Genomic DNA, 15744 nt, shown 5'->3' with positions numbered 1-15744 from the left:
GACTCAGGGTCTGGAAGGATCCTATATTCCAGTCCTAAGGTAGGACAGTGAGGGTAAGCTTTGAAGAAAAGATTTGCCAAGATTTATTGCAGGAGACAGCTAGGAGAAGAGAGTCAGAGTGGCCAGTCTGGACCCAGGATGCACTTTGCAGCTGCTGTCCCCTGTTCCAGACCTGTTGCATTTAGCACCTTTCACTTTTACTGGTAGACTCAGCTACTCCTACCACAGTAAGCAAATCTGTGATCACGTCCTGTGTGCACATATTTACTTATTTGTTTCAATTGCAGTATAGCTGATTTGCAATGCTGTGTTAGTTTTCAGGTGTACAACATAGTGATTCAGTTATACATGGACATGTTCTTTTTCATTATAGTTTATACAAGATACTGAATATAGTTCCCTGTGTTATACCTTAGGATCTTGTTGTTTATCTATTTTATATGTAGTAGCTTGTGTCTAATTAATTGCTAATCCCAGACAACTAATTTATCCCTCCCCACCACGGTCCCCGCTTTGGTAACTGTAAGTTTGTTTTCTATTTCTGTGAGTCTGTTTCTGTTTTGTAAATAAGTTCACTTCTATCATTTTTTAGATTCCACCTATGAGTGATATCATACAATGTTTGTTTTAATGTTTGACTTACTTCACTTAGTATGATAATATGTAGGTCCATTCATATTGCTACAAATGGCATTTTTTATGACCATGTAGTATTCCATTGTGTGTGTGCGCACACGTGCACGTGCATACATCTTCTTTATCTAGTTATCTGTTGATGGAAATTTAAATTGTTTTCATGTCTTGGGTATTGCTAGTGCTGCTAAGAACATGGAGGTGCATTTATTTTTTTTCAAATTAGAGTTTTCTCCAAATATATGCCCAGGAGCAGGATTGCTGGATCATACAGTAACTCCATTTGTAGTTTTTTAAGGAAGCTCCATACTGTTTTCCTTAGTGGTTGCTCTAAATTACATTCCTACCAACAGTGTAGGAGGGCTCCCTTTTCTCCACACCCTCTCCAGCATTTATTTTTCTTTGATTTTTTTAATGATGGCCATTCTGACTGGTGTGAGGTGATAACCTCATTGTGGTTTTGATTTGCATTTCTCTGATAACCAGCAGTGTTGAGCATCTTCTCATGTGCCTATTGCCATCTGTATGTCTTTTTTTGGAGAAATATCTGTTTAGGTCTTCTGCCCATTTTTTGATTGGATTGTTTGTTTTTTTGTTATTGATTTGTGTGAGGTGTTTGTCTATTCAGAAATTAAGCTCTTGTCTGTCTCATCATTTGCAAATATTTTCTCCCAGTCTGGTCTGTAGGTAATCTTTCCGTTTTGTTTATGGTTTCCTTGTGAGGTACCTATTTGATACAAACAGAGGCTTCAGTTTGCTTTTTAAACAATGAAGTGTATATAATTATATCAGTTATATAAATTGATATATTTGGATAATAATTTGTTATTATGTGGTAAATTAATAATATGCATATTCTGTGACCCAGTGGTTATCCATTTAGATATATACCCTTGAGAGAATGTTTCATATGTATTCTAGGAGGCATCTAAATGATAATTGTGGCATTTTTTAAAAACTTAAAACATGTAAACCTCCTAAATGTGTTAATAAGAGAAGAGGAGATCAGATAAATATTTTTAACACATTCATTTACTCTGTACAGGAATTAAATGAATCTAGTGAACTAGATTTATATTTCCAAGTGGAAAGCTGTCAAAAATACAGTTTTGAATAGTGAAAGCAAGTTTTAGAACACAGTTTTTAAAAATTAAAGATAACACATATCACACAATGTATGTAACGTTAAGTGTTTCTCCCTTGACGCATATGCATGCTATGTAAAAGTTAAACCCACAAAAACTCTAAAGGTAAACCCTACACCTGGAATAGTGTGTACTGCTGGTAAGGGGCATGGGAACAGGCTGGGTCTTCAGACAGCTCTAGGGAATATAAACTTCTGCAGTTTTTTGTTACACAAAGTGCTGAATAATAACAACTGGCAATTCTAGATGGAGGCCACAGAGATGTTATCTTACTCTTTATTCTTTGATGTGTTTTAAATTGTTCTCGATTTTATGGTTTTATACATTCAGGGGGTCCCTTTGGGTCTATACTCAGTTTTTTTGAGAGTAGAAATTTAGGATTAAACATGCTGGGGATATTTTTCTTTATTGTGCACTTCACATGAATTATTTCAGTCCTTTGCTGAAAAAGGATGCACAGGTGGAGAAGTATCCTTTTGATGCACACAAGTACAAAAGTGCATTTTATAGCTGAATTTACTTTGTTCTATATTTCAGGCTAGAATTTTAATCCAGATCCCTACAGGGAAACACCTAATAAACTCAGCACCCCACAGGACTTTTCGTACCCTTGTGAGTTAAGATAAAAAGTATTTTTAAAAACCTAGAGTAGCCTTCGCCTTTCAAAGACATCTCAGCTGTGGTGTATTTCAGTTCAGTTTAACAAGCACTTGTGGGGTACCTGTTTGTGGCTTAAGACTTGGCGGGGATGGGGGTGAGGACATGCCAAGAAACAATAGTACGTAAGTCGGAGGAAGTGACCCCATTAGATCTTTCAAGTTACTAGAGCAGTAGGGAGGTGTCCTGTTGAATAAATAAACATTCAGTGTCAGAGAGGGAAAGAACAACATTTTTTTTTACAAAATTATTAACGTATTGCCTCTCAGCTCCAAATCCTCGCTTTGTTGTCTGCCTGTGATAATGGAGCTGGGCCTTCTAAGCATTTCTCCTTTGCAGTGGGTGGGGTGTTAGGCTGCGTCAGCAGAGGGCAAAGGAAGGACACCGCTGGATGAAGGGCTTTGCTGCCCGTCCCAGCGTCCTCCAGGACCCTTTGAGATGGCTTCATGGTGGATCAGAAGGCCAGCATCTCCCTGTGAATGGTGTCCCCCGCACTTCAGAGGGAGGATTTCTTACTGTTGAGCCCTTTCCAGTGTTGTCTGCTCTGATCCCTGTTCATAATTTTCTTACATTCACATAACTTTCACATATTACTTTCTCTGCTCACATTACTGTATGGTGTCTCCTGAGGGGACCCTGATGGGTACAGAAGACAAGCTGTGTGTCCCCCTGCACGCTAACATCGATGCAAGTGACTTTGATATCTACAAGATCTCCTAGGATCTCTTCAGCCTCTTCTCCATTTTCTTTTAGTCAGACATTAAGCTCACTCTGTGAGTGGGTTAGTAGATCAGTGGATGTGAACATCTCTGTGGCTCCTTTCTTGTGCTGTTTTGCATTGGAAAAGCTGTGGGCGTTACTGTTCCGGGGAAGCTGATGTTTGAGGTTCTTACACATTAAGCTTATGCTGTTTCATCCTTTGTACTTGACTGAGCTGACTCGAAGCATAGTAGGGGCTTTCCGGTGCATCAGAAATAATGTGGACTCTATTGCCAAGTGAACCTAGGTTCTAATTCTGGCTCTACTGTTAGAGTAATTCTGACTCTTAACTCCACAAGACACAGGTGAAAAATCGTATTTTCTAAATTCAGGTTCTCAGTCTGAAACCCACAGGAAAATTTGCTAGGGAATGTGGGGCAGATCACTTTGTGACTGGGAGCTCATTTTCCTTGTCTGTAAAATAGGAAATAAAAACCCAAACTTTTTGGGTTGCTGTAAGGTTAATTATGATGTAATAAAGCACCAACAGCAATGTATGAATGATCCAGTGTCTCTGCTTCCTTGCCAGTGTTTGATACAAAATCACCATGTTTTATTTCAGCCTTGTTTTTTTAAATGCTCAGTGCAGCTCTGCCCTTCTTAAATCCCCTTCTCTTCGAGAAGCTGCCTGCAGGAGCCCACAGCATCCTGTGCTTTTCACGTGGAGAGTCTGGCTCTAGCCCCACACTGCTCACTGCCACACCCCCAAAGTTAGCCTTCAGCAGTGGTGAAGGTGATACTTTCTTCATCTGCCATTCTTTTTTTTTTTTTAAGCCATTTTTAAAAAATTGATGTATAGTTGATTTACAATGTTGTGTTAATTTCAGGTGTATAGCAACGTGATTCAGTTATGCAATTGTATCTATTTTTCAGAGTATTTTCCATTATAAATTATTAGAAGAGAATGAATATAGTTCTCTGTGCTATACAGTGGGTCCTTGTTGTTTATCTGTTTTATGTATGGTACTGTGTGTATGTTAATCCCAAACTCCTAATTTATCCCTCCTCCCACCTCTGCCCGCTTTCCTCTTTGGTAACCGTAAGTTTGTTTTCTATGTCTGTGAGTCTTTTTTTGTTTTGTAAATAAGTTCATTTGTATATTTTTAAATTCCACATATAAGTGATATCATATGATACTTTGACTTACTTCACTTAGTATGGTAATCTCTAGGTCCATGTATGTTGCTGCAAGTGACATTATTTCATTCTTTTTTATGGCTAAGTAGTATTCCATTGTGTATATATACCACATCTTCTTTATTCATCTCATTCCCTCAGCCATTTTTATAAGAATGTAGTGATACATTGTGATTTTGAGTTTCTCTGATAACTAGTGATGTTTAACATTTCTTTCATTTGCTTATTTGCCTTTCTGTAGCCTCTGTTTTCCTTTAAAATTTTTTCTGCAATAAGATTTCGTGTAATTTTCTTACAACTTTTTTGGAAAAAAAAAAAAAACAGGAAGAAAACTGACCTGTTTCAGGTCAAGTTGTTCCTGAGCGTTTAAACCAGGCTTCTTTGCCAGAAGTTGTTTCAACATATCCAGAGTTATCTCAGGTCCTTTCTAATATTTTGGTCACATTTTCTTTGATTTAGAAATAACCAAAACAAATAAACAAGGAAATTTCATGTTTTATATTTTTATTAAACTTTTTTGACAATGCCATTAATTTTTCACCACCATTAGTATAAAATATTTCCACTATACAGAGACACCTGCAGGCCAATGCAATGTAGGGAAAAGTGGGAGGAGAGCTATTCAGAACTTGACATCTCTCATTGTAAGGAGAACATAGGCAGGCCCATAGGGTTATAAAACAGATGGAACAGTAAGGCTGTGGAAGATGACAGAGGTAAGCAAGAATAGCAAGAAATGTGTTACAGAATGTGGCCCAGCATTGGACAGAACGACAGTCTGGGGAATACTGAACAGTTGTAAACAGTGCCATGTGTGTCAGTTGCCCAAGACAGGAAACTAAAGGTCATCGCTGATCCCTTTTGCACCACTGTCTACATCCAGTCTCTCAGCCAACCTAGTCACTTCCAACTCCCTAATGTGTCTTGAAGGCCATCCATGTTTCCTGACCTTAAATGCTATAAACCTCGTCTAAGTCACCCTCTTCCTCGTCCCTGCAGTAGTCTCCCAACTAATGTCGTCACCTCACCCATGTCTCCCTTTAATCTGTTCTTAACATAAAAGGAAGGAAAGTCTGTAACACCTAAGTTAGAGTGGAGCGCTCTTGAACTTAAAACCTGGGATGACTTCCTTTACACTTAAGCTCTGTTCTGTGCCATGACCTGCTTAACACGGTCCTTGACTGCCTGTCAGTCTTATCTCCTAAAGCTTTTCCCTTATCTGACTAAACTCCAGAAGTGACTGGCCTACTTTTAATTATTTAAAAAAAAATGAGCTTTTTCATGCCTTGATAAGTCATGTTTTAAAGAGTGAGATTAATTTATCTCTAAGAATGTCCGGAGATAACTTATAGACTGAGAAATGTGGTGGTTAGTAAGGCATTTATCCACACTCTCGAAGCTCTTTAACTGGGCTTTATTCCACTGGTTACAACTCTGGGCCTAAAGAAGGCCCAGTATGAGTTGTTGGGTAGTTTTCTCTTGCTTTTAACCTCCACCCAGTGATTCTCCTTCCTAATCAGTTTCTGGAAACATTATTCCTAATTCCTCTCCCCTCCTTCCAGCTCAAAGCCTTCACAGTCCTCCTCCCACACTTTTTCCCCTAAACAGGAAGAAGGATTAGCTTGATTTTGTTCAGTTCAAAAAGGGGCATAGTCAATTATAAGATTATATATAATATGTGAAATTCTTATACTAGTAATAAAAGTACGTAATTATTTCTCAGTTTCGAGTTACTCTGTATTAAGACCGAATTGCTGGGGTTACCCTATTATTACCAGTTAGATTTAATGATTCTTCTTTAAAAAAAGAGATTTGTTTGCTAGAAACTCTCACTTAGTAAATTGTTAAAATATTTTTATAAAGATGTAAAAGGTATTAGGAAAGGTACAGGTATGATTTGTTGGGTATTTTTTTCCTTCTAACTCTGCAAAATAAGATTAAATGTGTCACTTATTTGTGTAACAAGGGATCTGACTTTGGTACAGCTTTAGTTTTGGTACATGGAAGATTAAATCTCTCAATTGAAATATGTCTTGCCTAAGTTCTGAGATCTGATCCATTAAAAAGAAGAGGGGAAGGAATTCTAAGTGCTGAATAAATAGGCAGAGGAGGCAAATGGGTCCCAAATCCCTCTACATTCTTCTGTTGTGTAATACATTCGCATCAACAAAGTGATTTTTATTTAAAAACTTTGACTTTTGCCAAGTAAAGCAGCCATATCATTGCTATTCTGTTCTACTACAACTCTTCTCGGTGACCAGTGGCGATATTTAGTAATAGGGTCTCAAATGAGTAGGAGGCTCCAATAGAGAGGGACGGGATCGTCTAGAAGATTACCTGGAACATCAGAGATGTTAGTACACGCACAGATGGCAGGAGAGGTGTTACTGAAGATTCACAAAGTATGAAAGAGAGGGTAGGATGGCAGGTTTGCATCTGGGATGGATTTGAATGCAGTTTAGCTAGGACATAAGTTGCTTTGTTAAGTCATTTGACTTCGGAAGCCAGGTAGAATGTAGTTTCTAGGTGACAGTCTTGCTTTTAAATTGGAATTTGAGAGGATAGCGAAGAACAATCTGTTGTATAGCTGGACATGTTGGGACTCTGGGTGGCTTGCTGGGGGGTATGTGGTCCTCCAGTTAGGACCCTGGGAGTGATTTTTCCCAGTAGGGGACATTGGGCATTTCCTGTGGATCTTGGTCATCACCGCTGAGGGGCGCTGCTGGCATCTAATGGGGAAGTCCAGGGCAGTGCTGACCGTCCTGCGGTGCACTGGGCAACCCTCCCCGCGGATCCTCAGACTGTGAGTAGTGACGGGTGAGCAAGCCTGTGTTCTAACCAGCACCAGCAGAGGCCTATTACATGTTTCCTTATTCCCCGTGGATGGAGTGTGCGTATCTGCCAACTTGTCCCTAAAGAATGGCCAGTCTTTAGTAGAGACGCAGTGATTGAGCGTGCACTCAGCCGTAATCATTCCTACAAATACACTTGGACAACACACATTCACTGGTGTCATTTATTAGACTGTTTTTCTGTGCTGCTCTAGCTCTTTGTAGTTTCAGCACATTATGAGATTCACTCATCTTTTAGAAAAATTTCCCTGTGCCAGTTTAGGATAAACAGACAGTCTGATGTTTGGCTGCTTTCCAGATTTCTTAGTGATGAGGTATTTGGTGCCACCAAGTGTTTAAGAGGTACCTGCTCACAGACTTTATAAATAGCATCAAAGATGATTAAATGTCATACTTTGTCTCCATAACAAATAGCTAGGAGAGGAGGAGGCCGAAGGTGGCAGAGAGAAAGGATAATAGAACTTGTGCAGCAATATTTACCTAAAAGTAATAAAAATTTTCATTACATGGCGTGATCCAGACCATTAGGACTAGTGTGGCCCTGTGCATGTAGCTGCTCAGTATGAATGCCACTTGCTTTTCATTTGCAATAGAATAATTCTGTGTTACTGACTTAAGTAAAATTTAAAGAATCTTCCACTCACTATTTGTGGGATATTACAAATAACGTGAGCTCTCTTAATAATTGCACATACTTATACTATAAATTAAACTTATCATCTAAAACTCTGAAAGAGTTATCTAAACAGCAATTAATTATGCATTTCAGCACTCCTGTGAGCACAGTAAATTGTTGCTCTGTCTCTCAGAGAGCACATATTTCCATGAAAGGCTTGAATGAACATTTTTCCCCATGAAATTGCGACTTGATAGGGAAAGCATGCTAATTCGTCTGTCAACCATGTCCATTAACTAACTAAACTAGATCATAATCAAGGCTTTGCAGGTGAGAGTATATACAAATAGGCCAACTACCTACAAAAATAAACACCTCCTCTTCAGGCCTTGATCCAGTACAGATATGAGGCATAATAAGGTATCCAGTTGGTAGAGAGGAGGATTCTGTGTCTTTGAAGTAGAAATTAATATATGGATTAGTTAGGCTCTTTCAGTTTCAAATGACAGAGAACCCAACTCAAACTGGCATGAGCCAAAAAGGGAATTTATTAGCTCGTGTAATTGAAAAGGCGATTGTTATGGTTATGGAGACTCAAACAAGAGTCTTGCCTCCAAACTTTACCTTCCAGTATCGGCTTCATTCTCTGGGTCGACAAGATAGCCCATCACAGATCCGTGCTTCCAGTCTCTCAGGTGGTGGGATGGTGGAACAGGGAACCCGGGAAGTCTCCTTAGGTTTCATGTCGTTTTAATCAGATCACACCTCAGTCTCACCATCAGTCACTCTGGTCAGGAGATTGTAACAGCATGGATTGAGCCATGTGCCAAATCTGGGTTTGAGTGTAGATATAATGCCACTTACAGGCTGAGAATGCAAGCTTGGGATTCCCTGGAAGAACATTAGTTACGCAAGAAGTAAATCTTTGCCCCAGCCCTGTCCTATTCTGCAGGAGTGCCGCTGTAGCTGTAACCAATCTCTTGTGCTTACACTTGGGAAAATAAAACAAGCAATGCCTTTACTGCTTTATATATAGATGATAGTATCTTATGTGTATTTTTTCCTTGCTTTTGTTGTTGACCAGTATATTTAACACTCTCTGCTTATGACAATCTCCAAGGAAGACCTTATATTCTCTTTTAAATAACAGCCATATCCTAAACAGACGTTCTATTTTTAATGAAGTATGTAAGAAATACCAAAAGTGAACACCCAGAAGTGTTTAAGGAACATGGTTTACTAAGGGAAACCTTCCATGAATTCTTACATGAAATATATTCCTTATTAGGCTTTTCATATAATTGAGGTTTTAACATGGCAGAGAATACTTAATAGGGAAATGTTTTTAAGCAAGAGATACTTCTGGAAGAATTCATTAATTTAGGCCTTCTTGGCTGATTTAACCATAAAGTGTGAAATACAGCTTTATTTCAGCATTGTCCCTAGTAATGAATATTGGTTAAAAAACACTGACCTTCAGTGCAAAATAGATTAAAGACTTAAATGTAAGACCTGAAAGTGTAAAACTCCTAGAAGAAAACATAGGGTAAAAGTTCTGGACATTGGTCTTGGCAATGATTTTGTTGATACGACAACAAAATTAGACAAGTGGGACCATGTCAAACTAAAAAAGCTCCTGCACAGCAGAGGAAACAAGCAAGAGTGAAAAGGCAACCTACAGAATGGGGGGAATTTTTGTAAGTCATATATCTGATAGGTGATTAATTTCCAAAATATGTAAGGAACTCCTAAAACTCAATATCCAGAAAAAAAAATCAAATAACCCAAGTAAAAATTGGGTAAGGAACTGAACAGACATTTCTTCAAAGATGACCTGCAGATGGCCAACAGGTGTGTGACAAGATGCAATCAAAATCATAGGGAGATAACACTTCAAACCTGTTACTTTGGGTATTATTTTTTAAAAAATGACAAATAGCAGGTATTGGTGAAGACATGGAGCAGTTCACACCTTTATTCACTATTGGAAGGAATGCAAAATGGTATAGCTGCTGTGTGCAACAGTATGGAGGTTCATCAAAAAATTACACTAGAACTGCCATGTGATTCAGCAATCCCACTGCTGGCTCTTTATTCAGAAGAATTGAAGGTGGATGTTTAAAGAGTTGAGTTATCTGTACTTCCATTTTCACTGCAGCTCTATTCGCAGTAGCCAAGATCTTGAAATAACCTAAATGTCCCCTGATGGATGAATGGATAAAGAAAATATGGCATATACCGATAATGGAGTATTATTCAGTCTTAAAAAAAGGAGATTTTGCAGCATGCAAAAACGTGGAAGAAACTGAAGGACATTATACTCCATGAAAGAAGCCAGTCACAGAAGAACAGATACTGCATGATTTCCCATGTATGTGAAACCTACAACAGTTAAACTCATAGAAACAGAGAGTAGAACAGTGGTTGTCAGGGGCTAGGAGAAAGGGCAGGTGGGGAGTAACTATTCAGTGGGAGTCAAGTGTCAGTTATGCAAGATGATTAAGTTCTAGAGATCTGTTGCACAACAATATGCCTATAGTTAACAATACTGTACTATTCACTTAAAATTTTAAGAGGGTAGATCTCACGTTAAGTGTTCTTACTGTAGTAAAAATGAAACAAACCCCCCCCCACTTATCCTCTGTAGTATCTGATAGTGAGCCTTCTCAAATCTGTGTAGTTCTGTGCGAATTCATGTTAACACTTCTTTTTTAGTGTGTGCTTGTGTTAATGGACAATTTCTGAGGCTCTTCCAGAAGGTACATAATTTTTTTTTAACCCACAGCCAGACTGATTTATATGGGTGCTAGAGCTGACTTAAGAGTAGAAGTTAGGGATTATGTGGTTTACTGTTGTTTCTAAGGCAGGGAGAGAATACTGGCTCAGACCAGTAGTATTGACAGACTAGATTGATACCAGATACACAAAGGCTAATTGTGTCTTTGGAGCACTAGGGAAGAAGGACCTGCATTGGGAACACACAGGATCTGGGTGACTGGAGGTATTTAACTGCCCAGGGACCCAGTAAGACACCTGCTAAGTGAGATTCTGGATCTTCTCTTCCCTCTAGGTGCATGTAGTCACCTTCAACTCGGTCCTGACCAAACCTGTCAAAATATTTGATTCCTTCTCCTAATAATGAGGTTGGATCTGGAATTATTCTTGTTACTTTATGTCTCTTTTCCTTTTTTTAGTTACTGCTATTGATATTAAAATTGTAATTACAATAGAATTTATATCTCTTGTAAAAATATTTTTTGCAGCACTGTGTTTAGTGAAAAGTGTTTTTTCCATGACCTCTTGTCTATTCCATATAAATAGTCAAGCTTAAAGAGTTTGGTGTGTGCAATTCAGAAGTGGTCTTGGATTTGGATTAACAAACTAAGAAGACGTGATAGTCTTTACCCAACACCAGTTTCACTTAAGTTTGAGGAAAGGTTCAAGACAGGTGATAAATATTGGTTGATAACAAAAATAATGAAGGTCTAGTCACTTTCCGGGAGTGACTTTCAAACGTTGTGGTGGCTCCTCGTTTGCTATGCTCATAGCTGTGGAAGACATTGATTCTTGGGAAACTTCAGCTTTTATCCCTTGTCAGCTGTTAGGAGCTTCCTCAGGGGCGTGGGTCTCGCGTCCCTTCTCCAGTGCAGGTGTATCTTAATCATTGCAGACTATTGATTACTTGGATAAATGTTCCTGACATAGTAACCCTGGTCTGATTCTTAGTTTTATTGAATTTGGCATACTTCTGTACATTCTCTGAGTTGCTGTTGGAAGGAAGATTTGACCTTGACCAACGGTTATTTAGAGTTTTAAATAGCAGTATACCTTACAAGAGATAACATATGAATACATATAAGAACTACTTTTAAAAAAATGATTCCGTAAAAGGGACATGATATATTTTACCAATATTCAACTGGTGACCGTTTAAGTTTACGGTCAACTTTTTCAAGATTACAGATAATATCACAATGACTGTCCTTGTACATATGCCCTTGTGATTTTGGGCAAGTTTTATAGAGGCTACACAGAATTTCTGGCTCAAAGGGCATGCACATTTAAATTTTTATGAATCTGCCAAACTCTCTCTTAGAGTTATAATTTTATCAACAGTATGTGAGAGAGTTTTATTTCCCCATGCTGTTTCTTTCTGGTTTTATCTTTGTTGTCTCTCTCCAGCCCCTGAATAATTTGGTGAGTTTGGTCAACTATATATAATAATCTTTATTTTGCATGAGAATCAGCACTCTTGGGATTATCTCAGTCATAGGATCTAGATTAGAATCAAAATCTTTTATATCTGGTGTTCTTTCAGTTGACTTGACACTGAAAAACGTTTCTTTGATTTTTACTTTATCTTTTCTTCCATCTTAATACGTGGAGCTCATTTAATAGGCTGCTTCTCAGAAAGTGAAGTTATTTCTGTCCAACTTCATTCAATAGAAATTAATGAACTAGCCAATTAACCTCTGTGAATGGAGCTCTTTATTGTCAGTAACACTAACTTACATTATGCCAGGTTAAAAAAAATCTTGTTAGTTTAAGGTGTATTTAATTATGCTTATTGGTAGTGCCAATACATAGAGTTGATACAGAGGTTTTAGTATACTTTAGTCATCAGCTTTTTATCAGCCTGATGTGTAATAAACTGTTCAGCCATTGAAGTTGCAGTATTTGATAAACGTGCAAAAATTTTGCTGTATAAGCCAGTGAAATTTTTACATTAAAGATAACTCATGCAGTAACTTCCATTCATTAAAGCTTGAGACTATTTAAATGATGATGGAGTGCATGTATTTTGAAGGCTGATCCATGATTTATCAGAAATACCTTATTTGAGAATGCCCTCTACTATCGATTCTTTTAGTTCGTCACTTTCGTTAACAGTGATGTTTACTCAGTTTTCAAATTGCCATCAGTGAATCCATGCCAACATTATGTAATGCATGCTTGAAATTTTATTTTCCAAATGCAATTTTATTTATGTGGACAGAAAATATTTTATTAATAAAATTGAAAAGTGGTAGACTATATCTTCTTTGTCAAGCTTTACTGACAGTCACAAAATAGTTTTGGGGACAGACTGGAACTTGTTCTTTCAGATGGGTTGCACCCCAATCCCACCTTCTAGGTAACGAGAGAACAGTGCACAGATTTCATCAGAGTGGTTTTAGCTCCATTAGCCATTTCAAACAAGAGGAGATTACTTCCTATGACTTTGGTTTTTGTTTTTTTTTTTTTCATAAACTGCTCTAAAAATGCCAGTTTAAATCTGAGTGTGAGAAGCAACAGGCATGAGAAAAAAAAATTGGATTATAAAAGTAACACTGATCTTGGCTGAACTAGGTTTAATAATAAGCATTTTTACAGATTTGTCCACTGGAATGCATCTCCGTGTCCTCCCGTTGCGCTTTGTTCTGTCATCACTGTCTACCGAGCAGTGCGTTTATGCACTTCTGTTTCTCCTTTTTCCACTATAGTGTCAGTCTGGAGAGCTAGCTCCTTTTGTTATTCATCTTTCTGTTTCATTCAGAGCCTGCCACATAATAGGTATAAATGTTGACTCTAGCTGATCTTTTCAAAATAATACAGTATGAAACATTTAACAAGTCATTCTGTTTTATAATCCTTGGCCACTGCGTCTTGGAATTTCGTTTTACTTCACTAAATCAATTTTCACATAAAAAGATTCCCTATGCTTGTTAATTTTGTTTACAGAGCAGTGTTTTATATACTCTGAGGGTAATGACTGATAGTTTACCATCTGTTTCTAGTTATCAGTCCTTCCTCTCTCCCTATTCATTTGTTCTACAGCATCTTTTATATGTGAGATTCTCTCTCTATTTTGCTTTTGATAATTTTGAACTTTCAGGTTTTGATATTTAGGAAATGCACAGAATAGTTTGTGAATCTTCAAGTTCTGTCTATGGTATAATTTGAATTTGGGTACCATTCCTTAAAGGGAAATATGTGTTGTCGGTAATTGGTAAAATGAGATGTTCCTCTTAGATATCTTTGTAAAACTCTTTTATTTGACACTTTTTAAGGACCATAGGCTTTTCTTTTCCAGAGATACAATGCTTTTTATTTGTTTTTCTTATTTTTTTAGCCAGCTAATATTCATGCATTTTATTTAATTTTATTTTTTATTGATGTGTAGTTGTTTTTACAATGTTAGTTTCAGGTGTATAGCAAAATGATTCAGTTTTATATATGTACATATGCACATATGTTTCCAGATTCTTTTGCATTATAGCTTATTAGAAGAAATTGAATAAAGTTCCCTATGCTATGCAGTAGGTCCTTGTCATTTATTTATGTCATACACTACGTATGTGTAGTGTGTATCTGTTAAGGACACAGTGCTTTTTTAGACTTCATTTTCACTCTGACAGACATGGAGGAAGAGGACTGACATTTGTTAAATGCTGACTATGTTGCAGTGTTGTGACGAGCATCATGTATAATTACTAAGTCATTGATTGCTTAATAATTCTGTGCCATAGGTGATACTGTTACCATTTACAGATGAAGAAGCTGAAGCAAGAAAGGAGTATCTTTTTTTTTTTCCAGTTGGCCTCTGTTTTATTTCTGCTCTAACATAGGGCACACAAAGGCGTCTCACATGTATCATGGATTAGTGGGAAATACACTTGGGCTTTTATTTCTGCCAGTATGGTCAATTAGCTGCCCTTTACAATATCCCACCTGTTATTAAACACCTCGCAGTTTGGAGGTAGATATTATAAGCACTCTTAAATGTATAGCTAAACTTTCAAAAAAGGGAGTTGATTTCATAACAGCAATAAGATGCAGAAGTAGCTCAAAAAATACCGTTGTCTCCTGGTGTCTGTGGGAGATTGAGTCCATGAGCCCCTGAGATACCAAAATCCACAGATGCTCAAGTCACTTATATGAAGTGGTGCAAAAAAGTGACCACAGTCAGCACTCTGTGTCCGTGGATTTAATTTCCGCAGGTTAAACCATGGATCACATTGGAAACCCTCAGCTGTGGAAGGCCGACTGTAGTTTGTTTCTTCTGAAGCAATTGGTGTCCAAGGACTTGGCTGATTTCTGTGACCTACTGATCAGTTTTAACAGCTATGGAGGGGCAGAGGCAGTTCCTCAGGGTGAGGACTTAGAATCTCAGACACCTCAGCATTGACTCTTAACATCGCCCAGGTTAAAAAACAAAACACAGCAAAACAACAATACAAAAAAACCCCAAAACAAAACAAAAAACCGAACTTTGATTTGAAACTATTAGGTAAAGGATTTTTTTTTTTTAAGAAAAGTATCAAAGGATGAATTGATGCTAAGATACTGAACATTTCTAGGAAAATTAGAAATTAGAGAAGTAACCACAACAAAAATAGTAGACCGTGGAATGAAAATTTCGAGGAATGATTTCACCAGCAGCATGAAACCCTAGAGTGATATCAGGGAAAAACACAAGGAGGCGAGAGATAAAAAGCCCCAGTTAGGGAGGCAGCCGGCCTCGGATTACTTTCGTATCTCCCAAGTTTCAGTCAATTTTGTGCCACCTTCTCAATATTTACAGCCGCACATTATCTGGATTATTAGTTAATATTTTAAAACAAGCTTACAATGTTCTGCTTATGGTGTGTTTTTAAAAGAAATCTTGCATATCATGGTAAAATATGGAGACCCATAATACCTGCCGCAAATAGAAAGTATGTATAAAAAATTAATAAAACAAGGGGACAAAGTTATAAGCTACGTCCCATTGCCTGGTATCAAGCCTGAGGCCTATTTCCTGTTAGAAGGAAGGAAAAACAAGCTTTGAGAGATACTGAAGACATCATATACCACCCTCCCTTTATTTAATAGGAGGAGTTGAAGAAGACGGAAAAGGAATTACACTTTGTCCTGGGTGATCCTGTCTTGTGAGTGTGACATGCAGGATCATTTTTAGTACCAG

At 37.7% G+C, this 15744-nt stretch overlaps 1 protein-coding gene across 11 annotated transcripts in view; it reads left to right on the top strand.

Annotated features, from left to right (window-relative positions):
* TPK1 (thiamin pyrophosphokinase 1) overlaps positions 1 to 15744 on the top strand; it is a 337147-nt gene that overhangs the window by 97802 nt on the left and 223601 nt on the right. The window lies entirely within an intron of this gene.

This window comes from Camelus ferus, chromosome 7 (genome assembly GCF_009834535.1).
Source record: "Camelus ferus isolate YT-003-E chromosome 7, BCGSAC_Cfer_1.0, whole genome shotgun sequence".
NCBI lineage: Eukaryota > Metazoa > Chordata > Mammalia > Artiodactyla > Camelidae > Camelus > Camelus ferus.
This window is presented reverse-complemented; position numbering and strand designations above follow the sequence as displayed.